This window comes from Urocitellus parryii, unplaced genomic scaffold, assembly GCF_045843805.1.
Source record: "Urocitellus parryii isolate mUroPar1 unplaced genomic scaffold, mUroPar1.hap1 Scaffold_311, whole genome shotgun sequence".
In the NCBI taxonomy this organism is placed as follows: Eukaryota; Metazoa; Chordata; class Mammalia; order Rodentia; family Sciuridae; genus Urocitellus; species Urocitellus parryii.
The window spans coordinates 20,222-40,295 of NW_027552868.1; the positions used below are offsets into that span (position 1 = coordinate 20,222).

Below are 20,074 nucleotides of genomic sequence, written 5' to 3' on the forward strand. Positions count from 1 at the left end.
ATAAAAAGGGTTACTGTTAATGCGTTTATTATAATGATGTTAGTGTATTCGGCTATAAAGAATAAAGCGAATGGACCAGCTGCATATTCAACATTAAATCCTGATACAAGTTCTGATTCTCCTTGTGTCAGGTCGAATGGAGCTCGATTAGTTTCTGCTACTGTTGAAATGAATCACATTATTGCTAGAGGTCATGTTGGGAGTAGCAGTCATGTAAATTGTTGAGTGGTGATAAGTGTGGATAGGGTGAACGATCCATTTATTAGAAGCACTGAGAGGAGGATAATTGCTAATGTAACTTCATATGAGATGGTTTGTGCTACGGCTCGTAGAGCTCCAATTAAAGCATATTTAGAGTTGGATGCTCATCCAGATCATAGAATTGCATATACGGCTAGACTTGAGGTAGCTAAGATAAATAGGACTCCTATGTTTATATTAATAAGAGGTATGGGTATGGGTAGGGGGATTCACATGGTAAAAGCTAGTGTTAGGGCTAGGGTTGGAGCGATAATAAATAATATAATTGATGATGTTAGGGGTTTTATGGGTTCTTTAATGAATAACTTTATTGCGTCAGCAAATGGTTGAAGTAGGCCTTAAGGTCCAACAACATTGGGGCCTTTGCGGAGTTGTATATATCCTAATATTTTTCATTCGATTAGGGTAAGGAAAGCTATGGCTACTAGGATTGGGACAATTAAAAGTAGAAGATTAATTATAAACATTAGTGTTAAGAAGAGGAGTTGAACCTCTGAAATAAAGTTTTAAATTTTACGCAATTACCAGGCTCTGCCATCTTAACAAGCCCTTTTCTAGGGCAGGTTATTTTAAATATTCTATTAGATTAAGATTATTTCATCCATTAAATTTAAGGCATAAGTGTTTAATTGGCCTTATTTCTCTTGTCCTTTCGTACTGGGAGAAATATAGAAATAGATAGAAACCGACTTGGATTTCTCCGGTCTGAACTCAGATCACGTAGGACTTTAATCGTTGAACAAACGAACCATTAATAGCGGTTACACCATTTGGATGTCCTGATCCAACATCGAGGTCGTAAACCCTAACTGTCGATATGGACTCTTGAGTAGGATTGCGCTGTTATCCCTAGGGTAACTTGTTCCGTTGATCAATATCTTGGGTCAATTTATGAGTTATAATTTGGACATGTAGTGTCTGGATTATTATCATTCGGAGGTTGATTTGTACTCCGAGGTCACCCCAACCAAAATTTCTAGTCTATAAACAATAATTTTAATTCCTAAGATATAATTAAGGTTGTGAGACTGTTAAATTAAAGCTCCATAGGGTCTTCTCGTCTTATTGTAAAATTCCCGCCTCTTCACGGGAAGGTCAATTTCACTGATTAAAAGTAAGAGACAGTCAAACCTTCGTCAAGCCATTCATGCTAGTCCTTATTTAAAGAACAAGTGATTATGCTACCTTTTCACGGTCAGGATACCACGGCCGTTGAACGTATTGTCACTGGGCAGGCAGTGCCTCTAATACTATTTATGCTAGAGGTGATGTTTTTGGTAAACAGGCGAGGTTAATGTTTGCCGAGTTCCTTTTACTTTGTTTAATCTTTCCCTTAATGCATGCCAGTGTTGAGTTAACAATGTTAATAATAATGGTTTATGATTTTGTTTAATATTATGAGGTTGTTAACTATCAGTGAATTATTCGATCTGATATAAGCTTATGCAAGGAGAATATTTTCTTGTTACTTATTTTAACATAATTTCTTCTATTATAAATAGATTAGTCCAGTATTGATTTAGGAGATTATTAAAAGAGTTAGGTATTAAGTTTTAACAATTAGGTTAAGCTTTAACGCTTTTTTAATTGATGGCTGCTTTTAAGCCAACTATGGAAATTGATAAATTTACTCTCTAAATAAGGTTTATTCCTTAACTCTAAAGAGCTGTCCCTCTTTAGAATAACATTTAAATTTACATTTGGCTTAATTCATGCTTTAGGTAAATTTAAAGTAGAACTAAAATTCTAGTCTGGACAACCAGCTATCACCAGGCTCGGTAGGCTTTTCACCTCTACTTATAAGTCGTTCCACTATTTTGCAACATAGACGGATGGGCTCTTATTGGCTGCTTATGAGTAGCTCGTCTGGTTTCGGGGTGTTTGGCTTAAATTCTTTTTGTCAAGCATTTTCTGGTTAAATCATTATGCAAAAGGTAAAAGAGTTAGTCTTTGCTTTTTAATACTATAAATTCACTCTTTCGTCTTTCCCTTATGGTACTTTCTCTATAGCTCCTGATATAAATTTCTATCTCCTATACTTTATTTAGGTGAATGTTTTATTTGTTAGATAAATAATATTTGGGATGGGAGAAAGGTTGGGCTAGCATTGGTTCAAAATGTTCATAATAAATGAAATCTCTCAGGTGTAAGCCGGGTGCTTTAGTTAATAAGCTACATTTTGATTCTTCCAAACACACTTTCCAGTATGTTTACCTTGTTACGACTTATCTCTTCTTATATACTTGGTTAAATAAATTATTTATAGCTATGCATAGGTATATTTGAAGAGGGTGACGGGCGGTGTGTGCGTGCTTTATTGCCCTATTCAGTCAAGCTCTCTATTCTTGACTTACTACTAAATCCGCCTTATGCTCTAAGTTTCATGAAAGCTATCGTGGATATTTATTCTAGGAGAGTAGAAAATGTAGCCCATTTCTTCCCACCTTATAGGCTACACCTTGACCTAACGTACTAATGTAGAATTTTCTTGCTTACTGTAGGACCTTTTTAGGGTTTGCTGCAGATGGCGGTATATAGGCTGATATTTGCTAAATGTGGTGAGGTGTATCGGGGTTTATCGATTATAGAACAGGCTCCTCTAGAGGGGTATAAAGCACCGCCAAGTCCTTTGAGTTTTAGGCTACTGCTAGTAGTTCTCTGGCGAATATTCTTGTTTGTTGAATATTTACATTTAGGGCTAAGCATAGTGGGGTATCTAATCCCAGTTTGGATCTTAGCTATCGTGAATTCAGAAAGTTTAAGATTACTTTCGTATTTGATTTTCATTAGCACCAAGACTTTTTACGGTTTAGTACTACTTTAATCTTATCTAGCTAGTCTCTTAATCACGCTTTACGCCGTATTTCATTAACTGGGGTTAATCGTATGACCGCGGTGGCTGGCACGAAATTTACCAACCCTAATTTAGCTTAACTTAGTCAAACTTTCATTTATAGGCTTAATTTTAATTACTGCTCTATCCCGTGGGGGTGTGGTGGAGCAAGGCGTTGTGAGCTACTAGAATAAGTGAACTTGATGCCTGCACCTTTTGATCAATTAATAGATATAGAGGGCATTCTCACTGGGGCGGGGATGCTTGCATGTATAAGTTAACTAAAAGCTAATAAAAAGGCCAGGACCAAACCTATATGTTTATGGGGTATAAATACCCATCTAAGCATTTTCAGTGCTTTGCTTTAGTTTGATTAAGCTACATTAACATGAATTTTAAAGTATGCTTATATGGAATTTGGTGAACAGAGTAATATGTAAGTATTATTAGTGTTATATTAGTATAGCTGCTGCTGATGATTTGACTTTGTTAGAGTTTATTTGTATATATATATATATATATATATATATATATATATATATATATATATATATATTAATCTACTGAGAAAGAAGTCAATAAAAATTTAAGCAGGTAAGAAGGAGAAAATATTACAGGCTCAAAAGAAATAATTAATTAAACGTTTGATTTTACATTTGAGTCTACTATGGAATTTCTGTTTTAACTTTTTTTTTGTCTATCGAGCATTAAGCCCGACTATGGCAGATAGTAGTTATGTAAAGCAAGAATATTGACTAATAAGTCCAGCTACAACTGAATTGAATGGAAAGAGGCCTCTGACGGCCAATGGTGAGTCCCTGCATCCCCCCCAAAATAAAACCACTAAAGGCATGACAGTGCAGTTATGTTGGGTCACGGGTTAAAAATGGAACTAATCCATCGTGATGTCTTATTTAAGAGGAACGAGTGGGCTATTATGCATTGTATGGCCCTGAGGTAGGAACCAGATGCCAGATAAAGTTAATCACTAGCTATCCCCAAGTTAAAATGGGATCAGAGCAAGAAGAGGGACACGAAGTGGGCAAGTAGATGGTTTCACGGAGGGTGGTAGATTATGAGACCAAATTTGTTAGGGGATAGTCATTTGGATCAAGGAAGATTTATGACTGAATGTGGCATGTACCACTATTGATATTAATGTGCTATGTACCTTTAATAAGGGTTATTGGTGTGTTCACGGTCATGTTGGCAAGCGGTTAATGTGGAGTCACAAGTCACTGTATTATGTACTATGTTAGTATTATGAACGTGCTTATATGCATGGTGGGTATAATATTAATATTGATTAAACATATAATGTCCTATGTACATGGATTAATAGTAGTTTAATGGGGAGAAACATTAAATGCATGATTTACATAAGGGTGGATTTGAATAAAAGCTAATAGTGACATAGAAGTTAAAATTTAAGCAACTGGTCAAGTGCAGGGAATAGTTTAAGTAAGAAATATCAGCTTTGCGAGTTGAAGGTGGAAAGTCTATTTTGTTCCCTGATTTATTGCTCTAAGAAGTTTGTAATTTCATTTTTGGTTTACAAGACCAAGGTAATGTTTATACTATTAGGGCTCTTCATTTAAGAAGTTTATTTTCAATTAGGCTGACGGTTGGTAAGATTAGGAGAATGATGGTGAAGTATAGGACTGTTGCTAGTTGGCCAATGATAATAAATGGGTATTCAACGGGTTGTCCTCCGATTCAGGTTAATGTAAATAGGTCTGCTACTAAAATTCAGAATATACATTGACTTAATGGTCGAAATATTATGCTTCATTGTTTAGATAGATGGAGTAGTGGGAAAAGTATTAGGATGAGAATTGAGAATACTAAGGCTAATACACCTCGTAGTTTGTTAGGGATAGATCGAAGGATAGCGTAGGCAAATAAGAAATATCATTCTGGTTTGATATGAGGTGGAGTGCTTAGGGGGTTTGCGGGCGTGTAATTATCAGGATCTCCTAGGAGATCAGGTGAAAATAGAACTAGAGTTATTAAGGCTAGAATAAGGGTAAGGATATCTTTAATGGTGTAATAGGGGTGGAAGGGAATTTTATCTGAATCAGAAATAAGGCCTGAGGGGTTGTTTGACCCAGTCTCATGGAGGAAAAGAAGGTGAACTATAACTAGAGCTGCAATGATAAATGGAAGAACAAAGTGGAATGCGAAAAATCGTGTTAGGGTAGCTTTGTCTACTGAGAAGCCACCTCAAATTCATTCTACTAGAGTTGTACCAATGTACGGGATAGCGGATAAAAGGTTAGTAATTACGGTTGCCCCTCAGAATGACATTTGGCCTCAGGGAAGGACATAGCCCATGAAAGCTGTGGCTATTACTACGAATAGGAGAATGACTCCAATGTTTCATGTTTCAAAGTAAGTGTATGAACCATAATATAGTCCTCAGCCTACATGAAGAAAGAGGCAGATAAAAAATATAGATGCGCCGTTAGCATGCATATAGCGGATTAGTCAGCCATAATTTACATCTCGGCAGATGTGAGTAACTGATGAAAAGGCTGTTATAGTATCAGACGTATAATGTATTGCTATAAATAGTCCAGTGAGGATTTGGATTGCTAGGCAGAGGCCTAGCAGAGATCCAAAGTTTCATCATGCAAAATGTTGGAGGGTGCAGGTATATCGATAAAGGAGTGGTTGACGATTTTAATTAAAGGGTGAGTTTTGCGGATGTTTGTCATTAGCGCTTTTATAGTTGAATAACAACGATGATTTTTCATGTCATTAGTCATGGTTAAATTCCATGTAAAAATAATGATGTATGTGACGTATTTAAGTATACTTTTTGTTTTAGGTTTTGTAGGATTTTCTTCAAAACCTTCTCCTATTTATGGAGGTTTAGGGTTGATTGTTAGTGGGGGAATTGGGTGTGGGGTTGTACTATATTTTGGAGGGTCTTTTTTAGGTTTAATAGTGTTTTTAATTTATTTGGGGGGAATGCTAGTAGTATTTGGTTATACTACAGCTATAGCAACAGAGGAATATCCAGAAACATGAGGATCAAATGTAGTTATTTGGAGGGTTTTGTTATTAGGGTTTCTAGTGGAGTTTTTAATTATTATGTTTATGGTTTTATATGATGAAGTAGAAGTTGTAATTGAGTTTAAGGACTCAGGAAGTTGAATAGTGTTTGAGGGGGATGAGTTAGGGTTAGTCCGTGAAGATTCAATAGGGGTGGCAGCTATATATAACTGTGGAAGTTGATTGATGGTTGTAGCTGGTTGGTCATTGTTTGTTAGTATTTTTATTGTAATTGAAATTACACGTGGAAATAGAATACAGCTATGGTTGCTAGAAGTGTTGAAGTCAGGAACGATAGGAAATATAATTTGATGAGACCTTTTTGGTTGGAGGTTATAGTAGAGGCTGATGAGTGAAAGTTAGTGGTTGATTTGGGAATAGTTTTTTCTAGTCAGACTAGGTCTAATAGAGTTGATGAAAGTTTTTGGCTTACAATAAGATTAAGATGGGGGTTAAGTCGGTGAATAACAGTAGGAAAATAGCCTAGTAAGGTTGAAAATTTCGATGCGTTTGAGTACATTTTGGTTTTTAGGTAAAGAGTTATTGAGTTTAGTTCTATAGCAATGACAAACCCTAAAATGGTTACTAGTAGTGCTGTAAGTTTTAGATAGGTAGGTATGGTTAGGACTGGGATGTTTATAGGTGGAATGTTGTATGAAAGGATAAATCCTGCAATAATGCTTCCAATAAGAAGGCATTTAATTGAGTTAAGTAGTTGAGGGTTATTTTCATTGATTGAGGTTAGTGAAGAGAATCGAGGTTGTCCTATTAGGACATAGAAAAAAAATTCGTGTGCTGTAGACGGCGGTTAGAGAGGTAGCAAGAAGAGTGATAGTTAGGGCTCAGGCGTTGGTATATGACGTGTTTGTGGATTCAATAATTAGGTCTTTAGAGTAAAATCCTGTTAGAAAGGGAGTTCCCGTTAGTGCTAAACTGCTGATGATAAGTGAGGATGAAGTAAATGGGAGGGCTTTGAATAGTCCTCCTATTTTTCGAATGTCTTGTTTATTGTTTAGGTTATGAATAATTGATCCTGAGCATATGAATAATATGGCTTTAAAGAATGCGTGCGTACAAATATGGAGAAAGGCTAAGTGGGGCTGATTAATTCCAATAGTTACTATTATTAGCCCTAGTTGACTTGAGGTAGAGAATGCAATAATCTTTTTGATGTCATTTTGAGTAAGAGCACAGATGGCGGTGAATATTGTCAATATTTTTTTTTCTTGTGGAAGATTAAGGAAATTTAAAATGAATAAGGCTTGATGTAACAATGCTTTAGGTTGATTTTGTAAATGTCTAAACAAGTGCATATTTAAATCTATCATTTTCCTCCTTTTTAACTTTTTTTTGTGTTGTATAATATTAACCTTTATGTAGATAGGGCTCTCATTAACTTAAAAAATACATTTAAATTGTACCTTAGTGTAAAAAGTAACATAAAACTTTATATATCTTATTGATAATAGGCCCAGTTATAGAACATTAAAGGATATAAATAAATCTCCAATATGTTATTTTTATAAGTCTAAAATTACCATGTAACCTTTTGGAGAACACCAGCTTGATAAAGGCTTTTTAAAGCCTTTATCTTAATGACTTATATATCTGGAAAATATGAACATATTTAATATACAAAGAAGAGTAATAGTACCATAATTACTATTGATGTTTTTATATTAATTAAGTTTAGCTCTTAAAGCAATAACATAATAGAATATTGTAAAATAACAGTTGTTATTTAACCATATTTGTATAATCTTTAATTTTTTTTAAGATTATTTGTACAAAAATTTACATATATAGTCAACATACACAGACCTTTTTTATCACGTGCTTAAATTTTTTATTTATTCTTAGAAATATATTTTGTAAATTTTTGAATTTAGGCAAATTATTTCATTTTAATAAGAGATATTTTGTTATTTGTAGTACATAATTAATCACATTTGTTTACCATATTATGAAAATATAGTGTCTATATATTAGGGATGAATATATAGAACCATTTATTTATTTATTTATTTATTTATATTATTTACCAACTTAAAAAATTTATTAATAATGTTATCCAATGTAATTTAAGGAGTTAAAAGCATTTAATGGTATATTTAACATTTAGCATATTAACCTTGTAAATTAATCAGATATTTAACAAATACTCATAAACAAATAAGTCTATGTCTAATTAATTTACTTATTTTATCAAAACATTAGACAAGTATAATGAACCATGTTAGCCATTTTGTTGTTGTTGTTGTTGAAGAAAAGTCCTAGAACCAAAGCATATCAGTCATTAACATGTTAAAGACATCTTATTTTTTATCTGTTTACCCAATTTAAATTGAACCATTTAAATCAGTGAATTAAAAATATTTGGATCCATTTTTTTCTTTAATTTTTATGAGCGCTCTTTACATATATATTAATTTTTATATCATGTACATGACATATGGACATACACACAAACAGACATACAACATATAATACAAATGTGCACACATGTAAAGGCCTTATAGCTATTTTAGGTGAAATTTTCATTGTAATATTTAAATATTTCACAGTTGATCAAAAATAGAACTGATAAGAAAAACATTAACTTAGGTCTGTACATTGTCACTGCCTTTTTAAATCTGTCAATATGATCAATATCAATCCCCTCAAACTGAGGTGGATGTGCCAGTCCATTAGCTGGATCAGGCCTGATTATAGGAAAAGCAAAGAAATGAGTTTCATCCTCATTGTCAGAAGGCTCTGAGTCCATTTTCTGGACAGCTTTTAAAGAAGCTGCCAAAAAAGGGTTAATGGCTGGAGGGGCAGAGGGCCTGGTTCCTGATAAAGGCCTAGAGTTCGCTTTAGCTTCTAATTTATTGAGACATCCCAGAACCTCCTCCATAAGGAGTTTGAATTGCTCAGAGATGGAACGATCATCAATCGTTGTTTTTACTTTCGTTTTCTTTTCTGTCACATTACCAATTAAATCAGCAGAATTTTGTGAAGAATTATGAGTTAATTGTGGTGTATCTTTTACTACCTCCTCCTTTTCACTAATATCCAGAGGGAGATCTAGGATAGAAGGAGCAAGTTCCTTTTGCAAATTGCCAATAAATCTTTCTTCCTCCATAGCTTTAAACATTGTATATAAAATAGACCAGATAGACCAAAACCGAATCGGAATTTTTTCGCCTTGCCTCATGGCCTTTTCAACATTATAATGGACCCATTTCCAATTATCTACATCCATAGATCCTTCCTCTGGGAACCAGGGATTCCATTCCCTGACCACCTTAAGACACATCTCTATATCAGAATGAGAAATAGTAATATCATAGATGGCAAGTGAATGCCTAAGAATACGAAAAAAAAAAAAGGACAAGATGAAGATTGTCCCATCACCCTGAAATAAAAAAAAAAAAAAAAAAAAAAAAAAACTCACCCTTCCTGACAATCCAGCAGGGTCCCTGTTCGGGCACCACTTGTGAACATCTAGTGCGTTGGGGTCGCTGGGTAAGGGTCGCAAAATCACCGGGACACAGGGGATGCAGAGCCAAGGCAGCAATTGCAACTGCATGCTGAGCTTTATATGCATGTTTTTTTTTTATATTCTTCTTCTAACAAAGCAAGCAATTCTTCAGTAACACTTCATCCACATAGCCCAAATATCATGCCTCAGCGGGTACACAGACCTAAATTCAGATTGTTCCTGTTCATTTGATAAGTACCCTCCCCAAGTTCTTTGTAGACATTATCTAATCCCCGAATGTACTGTTCCCAGGTCCAGTATGCAGGAAGATTCTTCCTCTAGGCCAAACCATGCAGAAGCTTGTGTCTTGTGATAAGGGGAAAAGGACCTTTCCTTCTAGTGAGGCATGCCTTCAGCTGACCTAAATCACAGCCCCAGCTTCTTGCAAAGTGTCAGGCTGAGGGAGCTAAACTCTGCACACTTAAACCCCAACACGTTTGCAGTAACCGTTTACATTTTTACATTTCACTCTGTTTTCTTCTATATGGACACATGTAGTTGGAACTCTAAATCAAACACGGTTTGTGCTAGCTCTTTGTAACTTGGCACAATAAAGTAGTTCCAACTTCAATTTCTATGTTTTGTTTCCAATTGATGTAGCCCCAAGCAGAGACTGAGGAAAATCACTCTCATTGAAAGGGGGTGACAGCTTCAAGAAATCTACGAGTTTCCTGTCATCTCAGCAAACATTTTTTCACCCAATCTTGATGATACTTTCAGGTAAAGATCAGTTCACCAATCCCACTTTGCTCACAAAATTTCGTTCTTCTAGGTTAATCCGTTCGTTGGCAGTAACCGTTTTCATTTTTGGGTTTCACTCTGTTTTCTCCTATATGGATACATGTAGTTGGAAATCTAAATCAAACACGGTTTGTACTAGCTTTTTTAAACTTGGCACAAATAAGTAGTTCCAGGTTCTATCTCTATGCTTTGTTTTGTATTGATGTAACCCAAAGCAGAGACTGGCCATTATGACTTTCATTGAAACGGGTTGCCAAGCTTCCCCAAAACTACGAGTTTCATGAAATCTCAGCAAACATTTTTTCACACAATCTTGATGATATTTTCAGGTAATGATCAGTTCACGAATCAAACTTGGATTACCAAATTTCATTCTTCTAGTTGAAACCGTTCGTTTGCAGTAACTGTTTTCATTTTAGGGTTTCACTCTCTTTTCTCCTATATGGATACATGTATTTGGAACTCTTAATCAAACACGGTTTGTGCTAGCTCTTTGAAACTTGGCACAATAAAGTAGTTCCAAGTTCTATATCTATGGTTTGTTTTCTATTGATGTAGCCCCAAGCAGAGACTTGCCAAAATCACTATCATTGAAAGGGGTTGCCAAGCTTCTCCAAAACTACGAGTTTCCTGAAATCTCAGCAAACATTTTTTTACCCAATCTTGATGATACTTTCAGGTAATGATCAGTTCACCAATCCCACTTGGCTCACCATATTTCGTTCTTCTAGTTTAAACCTTGTTTTCAGTAACCGTTTTCATTTTTGGTTTTCACTCTGTTTATTCCTATATGTATACATGTAGTTGGAACTCTAAATCAAACACGGTTTGTGCTACCTCTTTGAAACTTGGCACAATAAAGTAGTTCCAAGTTCTATCTCTATGCTTTGTTTTGTATTGATGTAGCCCAAAGCAGAGACTGGCCAAAATCACTTTCATTGTAAGCTGTTGCCAAGCTTCCCCAAAACAATGAGTTTCCTGAGATTTCAGCAAACATTTTTTTCAACCAATCTTGAGGACACTTTCAGGTAATGATCAGTACACCAATGCCACTTGGCTGACCAAATTTAGTTCTTCTAGGTAAACCATTTGTTTGCAGTAACCCTTTTCATCGGGCTTCACTCTGTTTCTCCTATATGGATACATGTAGCTGGAACTCTAAATCAAACACGGTTTGTGCTAGCTCTTTGATACTTGGCACAATAAAGTAGTTCCATGTTCTATTTCTATGGTTTGTTTCCTATTGATGTAGCCCCAAGCAGAGACTGGCCAAAATCACTTTCATTGAAACGGGTTCCCAAGCTTCCCCCAAACTACGAGTTTCCTGAAATCTCAGCAAACATTTTTTCACCCAATCTTGATGATACTTTCAGGTAATGATCAGTTCACCAATCCTAATTGGCTCACTAAATTTCATTCTGCTAGGTTAAACCGTTCGTTTGCAGTAACCCGTTTCATTATTAGGTTTCAATCTGATTTCTCCTATATGGATACATGTATTTGGAACTCTAAATCAAACACGGTTTGTGCTAGCTCTTTGACACTTGGCACAATAAAGTAGTTCTAAGTTCTGTCTCGATGGTTTGTTTCCTATTGATGTAGCCCGAAGCAGAGACTTGTCAAAATCACTTTCATTGATAGATGTTGCCAAGCTTCCCAAAAGCAAGAGTTTCCTGAAATCTCAGCAAACATTTTTTTCACCCAATCTTGATGATACTTTCAGGTAATGATCAGTTCACCAATCCAACTTGGGTCATCAAATTACTTTCACCTACGTTAAACAGTTCGCTTGCAGTAACTGTTTACTTTTTTGGGTTTCACTCTGTTTTCTCTCAGATGGATACATGTAGTTGGAACTCTAAATCCAACACGGTTTGTGCTAGCTCTTTGAAACTTGGCACAATAAAGTAGTTCCAAGTTCTATTACTATGGTTTGTTTCCTATTCATGTAGCCCAAAGCAGAGACTGGCCAAAATCACTTTCATGGAAAGGGGTTGCAAATCTTCCCAAATCTACGAGATACCTGAAATCTCAGCAAACATTTTTTCACCCAATCTTGATGATAATTTCAGGTAATTATCAGTTCACCAATCCTAATTGGCTCACTAAATTTCATTCTGCTAGGTTAAACCGTTCGTTTGCAGTAACGGTTTTCATTTTTACGTTTCACTCTGTTTTCTCCTATATGGACAAGTAGTTGGGACGCTAAATCAAACACGGTTTGTGCTAGGTCTTTGAAACTTGGCACAATTAAGTAGTTCCAAGTTCTATTCCTATTGTTTGTTTCCTATTGATGTAGCCCCAAGCAGAGACTGGCCAAAATCACTTTCATCGAAAGCGGTTGCAAATCTTCCCAAATCTACGAGTTTCCTGAAATCTCACAAACATTTTTTCACCCAATCTTGATGATATTTTCAGGTAATGATCAGTTCACGATTCCCACTTGGATTACCAAATTTCATTCTTTTAATTGAAACCGTTCGTTTGCAGTAACTGTTTTCATTTTAGGGTTTCACTCTCTTTTCTCCTATATGGATACATGTATTTCGAACTCTTAATCAAACACGGTTTGTGGTAGCTCTTTGAAACTTGGCAGAATAAATTAGTTCCAAGATCACTCTCTATGGTTTGTTTCCTATTCATGTAGCCCCAAGCAGAGACTGGACAATATCACTTTCTCTAAAAGCTGTTGCCAAATTTTATCAAAACTAGGAGTTTCCTGAAATATCAGCAAACATTTTTTCACCCAATCTTGTTTATACTTTCAGGTGTTGATCAGTACACCTATCCCACTTGGCTCACCAAATTTCGTTCTTCTAGGTTAAACCGTTCGTTTGCAGTAAACGTTTTCATTTTTAGGTTTCACTCTGTTTTCTCCTATATGGATACATGTAGTTGGAACTCTAAATCAAACACGGTTTGTGATAGCTATTTGAAACTTGGCCCCAAAATGTAGTTCCAAGTTCTATCTCTATGGTTTCTTTCCTATTGTTGTTGCCCCAAGCAGAGACAGGCCAATATCACTTTCTTTGAAAGCTGTTGCCAAATTTCCTCAAAACTAGGAATTTCCTGAAATCTCAGCAAACATTTTTTCACCCAATCCTCATGATACTTTCTGGTGTTGGTAATTTCATCAATGCCACTTGGCTCACCAAATTTCGTTCTTCTAGGTTAAACCGTTCGTTTGCAGTAACCATTTTCATTTTTATGTTTCACTCTGTTTTCTCCTATATGGATACATGTATTTGGAACTCTAAATCAAACATGGTTTGTGCTAGCTCTTTGAAACTTGGCACAATAAAGTAGTTCCGAGTTCTACCTCTTTGGTTTGTTTTCTATTGATGTAGCCCCAAGCAGATAGTGATGAAAATCACTTTCATTAAATGAGGTTGTCAAATATCCTCAAAACTAGGAGTTTCCTGAAATATCAGCAAACATTTTTTCACCCAATCTTGATGATACTTTCAGGAAATGAGCAGTACACCAATCCCACTAGGCTCACCAAATTTCGTTCTTCTACGTTAAACCATTCGTTTGCAGTAACCGTTTTCATTCTTAGGTTTCACTCTATTTTCTCCTATAAGGATACATGTAGTTGGAACTCTACATCAAACAAGGTTTGTGCTAGCTCTTTGAAACTTGGCAGAATAAAGTAGTTCCATATTCTATCTCTGTGGTTTGTTTCCTATTCATAAAGCCCCAAGCAGAGACTGATGAAAATCACTTTAATGAAAAGGAGTTGCCAAGATTCCAAAAACTACGAATTTCCTGAATTTTCAGCAAATATTTTTTCACCAATCTTGATGATACTTTCAGGTGTTGATCAGTACACTAATCCCACTTGGCTCACCAAATTTCGTTCTTCTAGGTTACACCGTTCGTTTGCAGTAACCATTTTCATTTTTTCGTTTCACTCTGTTTCTCCTATATGGATACATGTACTTGGAACTCTAAATCAAACACGGTTTGTGCTAGCTCTTTGAAACTTGGCAAATAAAGTTTTTCCAAGTTCTTACCTCCATGTTTTGTTTTCTATTGATGTAGCCACAAGCAGACTCTGATGAAAATCACTTTCATTAAATGGGGTTGCCAAATATCCTCAAAACTAGGAGTTTCCTGAAATCTCAGCAAATATTTTTTCACCCAATCTTGATGATACGTTCAGGAAATGATCAGTACACGATTCCCACTTGGCTCACCGAATTTCGTTCTTCTAGGTTAAACTGTTCGTTTGCAGTAACCATTTTCATTTTTATGTTTCACTCTGTTTTCTCCTATATGGATACATGCAGTAGGAGGTCTAAATCAAACACGGTTTGTGCTAGTTCTTTGAAACATGGCAGAATAAAGTAGTTCCAAGTTGTATCTCTATGGTTTGTTTCCTATTGATGTAGCCCCAAGCAGAGACTGGCCAATAACACTTTCTTTGAAAGCTGTTGCCAAAATTTCTCAAAACGAGGATTTTCCTGAAATATCAGCAAACATTTTTTCACCCAATCTTGATGATATTTTCTGGTGTTGGTCATTTCACCAATGCCACTTGGCTCACCAAATTTCGTTCTTCTAGGTTAAACTGTTCGTTTGCAGTAACCGTTTTCATTTTTATGTTTCACTCTGTTTTCTCCTATATGGATACATGCAGTAGGAGGTCTAAATCAAACACGGTTTGTGCTAGCTCTTTGAAACATGGCAGAATAAAGTAGTTCCAAGTTGTATCTCTATGGTTTGTTTCCTATTGATGTAGCCCCAAGCAGAGACTGGCCAATAACACTTTCTTTGAAAGCTGTTGCCAAAATTTCTCAAAACTAGGATTTTCCTGAAATATCAGCAAACATTTTTTCACCCAATCTTGATGATATTTTCTGGTGTTGGTCATTTCACCAATGACACTTGGCTCACCAAATTTCGTTCTTCTAGGTTAAACCCTTTTCATTTTTACGTTTCAACTACATATAGTTGGAACTCTAAATCAAACACGGTTTGTGCTAGCTCTGTGAAACTTGGCAAATAAAGTTGTTCCAAGTTCTTACCCCCATGTTTTGTTTTCTATTGATGTAGCCCCACGCAGAGACTGGCCAATAACACTTTCTTTGAAAGCTGTTGCCAAATTTTCTCAAAACTAGGATTTTCCTGAAATATCAGCAAACATTTTTTCACCCAATCTTGATGATATTTTCTGGTGTTGGTCATTTCACCAATGCCACTTGGCTCACCAAATTTCGTTCTTGTAGGTTAAACCGTTCGTTTGCAGTAACCCTTTTCATTTTTACATTTCACTCTGTTTTCTCCTATAAGGATGCATGTAGTTGGAACTCTAAATCAAACACGCTTTGTGCTAGCTCTTTGAAACTTGGCAGAATAATGTAGTTCCAAGATCTAAATCTATGGTTTGTTTCCTATTCATGTAGCCCCAAGCAGAGACTGGACAATATCACTTTCTTTGAAAGCTGTTGCCAAATTTTAACAAAACTACGAGTTTCCTGAAATATCAGCAAACATTTTTTCACCAAATCTTCATGATATTTTCTGGTGTTGTTCATTTCACCAATGCCACTTGGCTCACAAAATTTCGTTCTTCCAGGTTAAACCGTTCGTTTGCAGAAACCGTATTCATTTTTACGTATCACTCTGATTTCTCCTATAAGGATACATGTAGTTGGAACTCTAAATCAAACACGCTTTGTGCTAGGTCTTTGAACCTTGGCAGAATATAATAGTTCCAAGATCTATCTCTATGGTTTGTTTCCTATTCATGTAGCCCCAAGCAAAGACTGATGAAAATCACTTTAATGTAAAGGGGTTGCCAAGCTTCCAAAACAGTACGAGTTTCCTGAAATCTCAGCAAACATTTTTTCACCCAATCTTGATGATACATTCAAGTGTTGATCAGTACACCAATTCCACTTGGCTCCCCACATTTTGTTCTTCTAGGTTAAACCTTTCGTTTCCACTAAACGTTTTCATTTTTAGGTTTCACTCTGTTTTCTCCAATATGGATACACGTAGTTGGAACTCTAAATCAAACACGCTTTGTGGTAGCTCTTTGAAACTTGGCACAATAAAGTAGTTCCAAGTTCTATCTCTATGGTTGTTTCCTATTGATGTAGCCCCAAGCAGAGACTGATGAAAATTACTTTTTTAAAAGGTTTGCCAAGCTTCCCTTGAACTACGAGCTTCCTGAAATCTCAGCAAAATTTTTTTCACCCAATCTTGATGATATTTTCAGGTGTTGATCAGTACACGAATCCCACTTGGCTCACCAAATTTCGTTCTTCTAGGTTAAACCGTTCGTTTGCAGTTACCGTTTTCATTTTTACGTTTCACTCTTTTTTCTCCTATATGCATACATGTAGTTGGAACTCTAAATCCAACACGGTTTGTGCTACCTCTTTGAAACTTTCAGAATAAAGTAGTTCCAAGTTCTATCTCTATGGTTTGTTTCCTATTGATGTAGCCCCAAGCAGAGACTGATGAAAATAACTTAAGTTAAAAGGGGTTGCCAATCAACCCAAAAACTACGAGTTTCCTGAAATCTCAGGAAACATTTTTTCACCCAATATTGATGATACTTTCAGGTGTTGATCAGGACACCAGTCCCACTTGGCTCACAAAATTTCTTTCTTCTAGGTTAAACCGTTCGTTTGCAGTAACTCTTTTCATTTTTATGTTTCACTCTGTTTTCTCCTATGTGGATACATGTAGTTGGCACTCTAAATCAAACACGGTTTGTGCTAGCTCTTTGAAACTTGGCAGAATAAAGTAGTTCCAAGTTCTATCTCTATGGTTTGTTTCCTACTGATGTAGCCGCAAGCAGAGAAGTGATGAAAATCACTTTAATTAAAACGGGTTGCTAATCTTTCCAAAAACTATGAGTTTCCTGAAATCTCAGCAAACATTTTTTCACCCAATCTTGATGATACTTTCAGGTGTTGATCAGTACACCAATCCGACTTGGCTCACCAAATTTCGTTCTTCTAGGTTAAACCGTTCGTTTGCAGTAACCGTTTTCATTTTTAGGTTTCACTCTGCTTTCTACTATATGGATACATGTAGTAGGAAGTCTAAGTCAAACACAGTTTGTGCAAGCTCTTTGAACCTTGGCATAGTAAAGTAGTTCCACATTCTACCTCTACGGTTTGTTTTCTATTGATGTAGCCCCAAGCAGATACTGATGAAAATCACTTTCATTGAATGGGGTTGCCAAGCTTCCTCAAAACAAGGAGCTTCCTGAAATCTCAGCAAACATTTTTTCACCTAATCTTGATGCTACTTTCAGGTAATGATCAGTACACCAATGCCACTTGGCTCACCAAATTTCATTCTTCTAGGTTAAACCGTTCATTTGCAGTAACCGTTTTCATTTTTATGTTTCACTCTGTTTTCTCCTATATGGATACATGTAGTTGGAACTCTACATCAAACACGGTTTGTGCTAGCTCTTTAAAACTTGGCACAATAAAAGAGTTGCAAGTTCTATCTCTATGGTTTGTTTCCTATTGATGTAGCCCCAAGCAGAGAATGATGTAAATCACTTTCTTTAAAAGGGTTGCCAAGCTTTCCTAAAACTACGAGCTTCCTGAAATCTCAGCAAACATTTTTTCACCCAATCTTGATGATACTTTCAGGTGTTGATCAGTACACCAATCCCACTTCGCTGACCAAATATCGTTCTTCTAGTTTAAACTGTTCGTCTGCAGTAACCGTTTTCATTTTTAGGTTTCACTCTGTTTTCTCCTATATGGATACATGTATTTGGAATTCTAAATAAAACACGGTTTGTGCTAGCTCTTTGAAACTTGGCAGAATAAAGTAGTTCCAATTTCTATCTCTATGGTTTGTTTCCTATGTATGTAGCCCCAAGAAGAGACTGATGAAAATCACTTTAATGAAAAGGAGTTGCTAAGCTTCCCCAAAAATACAAGTTTCCTGAAATCTCACCAAACATTTTTTCACCCAATCTTGATGATACTTTCAGGTGTTGATCAGTACACCAATCAACTTGGCTCACCAAATTTCATTCTTCTAGGTTAAACCGTTCATTTGCAGTTACCCTTTTCATTTTTACGTTTCACTCTGTTTTCTCCTATATGGATAGATGTATTTGGAACTCTAAATCAAACACGGTTTGTGCTAGCTCTTTGAAACTTGGCACAATAAACTAGCTCCAAGTTCTATCTTATGGTTTGTTTTCTATGGATATACCCCAAGCAGAGACAAGCCAATATCACTTTCTTTGAAAGCTGTTACCAAATTTCCTCAAAACTAGGAGTTTCCTGAAATATCAGCAAATATTTTTTCACCCAATCTTGATGATACTTTCTGGTGTTGGTCATTCACCAATGCCACTTGTCTCACCAAATTTCGTTCTTCTAGGTTAATCCGTTCCTTTGCAGTAACCGTTTTCATTTTTATGTTTCACTGTGTTTTCTCGTATATGGATACATGTATTTGGTACTCTAAATCAAACACTGTTTGTGCTAGCTCTTTGAAACTTGGCAGAATAAAGTAGTTCCAAGTTCTATCTCTACGGTTTGTTTCCTATTCATGTAGCCCCAAGCAGAGACTGATGAAAATCACTTTAATGAAAAGGGGTTGCCAAGCTTCCAAAAACTACGAGTTTCCTGAAATATCAGCAAACATTTTTTCCCCCAATCTTGATGATACTTTCAGGTGTTGATCAGTACACCAATCCCACTTGGCTCACCAAATTTCGTTCTTCTAGGTTAAACCGTTCGTTTGCAGTAACCCTTTTCATTTTTACGTTTCACTCTGTTTTCTACTATATGGATACATGTAGTTGGAACTCTAAATCAAACACGCTTTGTGCTAGCTCTTTGAAACTTGGCACAATAAAGTCGTTCCAAGTTCTATCTTTATGGTTTGTTTTCTATTGATGTACCCCAAGCAGAGACAGGCCAATATCACTTTCTTTGAAAGCTGTTGCCAAATTTCCTCAAAACTAGGATTTTCCTGAAATATCAGCAAACATTTTTTCACCCAATCTTGATGATATTTTCTGGTGTTGGTCATTTCACCAATGCCACTTGGCTCACCAAATTTCGTTCTTCTAGGTTAAACCCTTTTCATTTTTACGTTTCAACTACATGTAGTTGGAACTCTAAATCAAACACGGTTTGTGCTAGCTCTTTGAAACATTGCAGAATAAAGTAGTTCCAAGTTCTATCTCTATGGATTGTTTCCTATTGATGTAGCCCCAAGCAGAGACTGGCCAATAACACTTTCTTTGAAAGCTGTTGCCAAATTTTCTCAAAACTAGGATTTTCCTGAAATATCAGCAAACATTTTTTCACCCAATCTTGATGATATTTTCTGGTGTTGGTCATTTCACCAATGCCACTTGGCTCACCAAATTTCGTTCTTCTAGGTTAAACCGTTCATTTGCAGTAACCCTTTTCATTTTTACGTTTCACTCTGTTTTCTCCTAAGTAGGTACATGTAGTTGGAACTCTAAATCAAACACGGTTTGTGCTAGGTCTTTGAAACTTGGCACAATAAAGTAGTTCCAATTTCTATCTCTATGGTTTGTTTCCTATTGATGTAGTCCCAAACAGAGACTGATGAAAATCACTTTCATTAAATGGGGTTGACAAATTTCCTCAAAACTAGGAGTTTCCTGAAATCTCAGCAAACATTTTTTC

At 36.0% G+C, this 20,074-nt stretch overlaps 1 non-coding gene across 1 annotated transcript; it reads right to left on the reverse strand.

Moving 5' to 3' along the window:
- Positions 1–2,442: 2,442 nt before the first annotated feature.
- Positions 2,443–3,411, reverse strand: LOC144251952 (18S ribosomal RNA). Its single transcript, XR_013342839.1, has one exon. It is a non-coding gene; the product is annotated as an 18S ribosomal RNA (ribosomal RNA).
- Positions 3,412–20,074: the final 16,663 nt, after the last annotated feature.